Raw genomic sequence first — 1,218 nt, 5'->3', positions numbered from 1 at the left:
CTTTGTGATATTTGTGCGCTCATCCAGTAATCGAAGCACCAACACTATTTTGCGTTACGAATGGGTGTACTACAAATGCAGCAGGCGCCCTCCAAGAAAAACGGAAAGCCGTGGAATCCGAAGAAGCTAGTAAGCCGAGCGTATTTTCTAATAAAAAAATAGGCGAAGCACCAGCCGTCCAGTGCGGTACTGTCTACGGAGGCAAAGGAACCAACTGGCAGTGACCTCTTATTTTCTGGAACACAACCACAAACTGTCAAAGTTTCTGTACGATCGGCTTCCAGTCAATCGACGCCTAACTGAAGACGAGTTGGGCATATGACAGACCCTGCTGAGATATGGAACGCCGTCATCTGAGGTGCGTCAGTTTGTGTCGGATAAATTCGGTAATTAAGTTTCGTACGTATATCGGTACAACCCGACAAACTAGAAATCCAGAATTCAGCGAAGAGTGGCAACCAGCACGTATATATTCGAATTGGCGAATATGTACAGCATATGGAATATTAAAACAAGAGAATAATGAATAGAGCAATGAATAGAGCATCAGTCATGTTCATCACATCCGCCACACCTTGAATGAGCGTGTGGATGTTTATAGTCCAGTGGTGGACTTGACCGCAATCTTTCGGATCTTCTCGGAATGGAAACTTCAGAATCTTTACAGGTAGTACGTTCTTCAGATACAGCATTTTGTTCGGATACCACAAGATCATCTACAAAGGACTCATTAGTATTTGAAACAGCAGGAGTGCCGTTAACAGACTGACCTCTGGTATTGAACTCAACCTGGTCAATGTGTCTCCGATGACAAGAGAGATCATCCAAATCGAGAATTGTGACCATTCGTCTGCCACTTGATGAAAGTGCTATTCTTGTAGCAGGTCGTAATTCATTACCCTTGAAAAATGTAACATCAGCTGTTTTGGCACAGTCAAGACTTGTACACAATGAACGAGATTTAAATAGAAGCGCGGGACTCTTCCCAGTAACGGAATGAACGGCGTTCCTGTATTGCATTAGAAAATTATCAATCCCACGGTCCAATTCCACAAAAGTAGTGGGAGAGAGTGAAATAATAGCAGATTTAAGTATTCGGACAAAATTTTCAGCAAGTCCATTCGACTGGGGATGTCGCGGAGCAGTAAACAGATGTCGACATCCAAGACCCTTCAACCATTCCTCGAGGAATTTTGCAGTGAAGTGTGTGCCGTTATC

The sequence above is a fragment of the Opisthorchis viverrini genome, assembly GCF_000715545.1.
Source record: "Opisthorchis viverrini unplaced genomic scaffold opera_v5_87, whole genome shotgun sequence".
Taxonomy (NCBI): Eukaryota; Metazoa; Platyhelminthes; class Trematoda; order Opisthorchiida; family Opisthorchiidae; genus Opisthorchis; species Opisthorchis viverrini.
The sequence above is the reverse complement of the archived record's forward strand: the minus strand, read 5'-3'. Positions refer to the sequence as shown.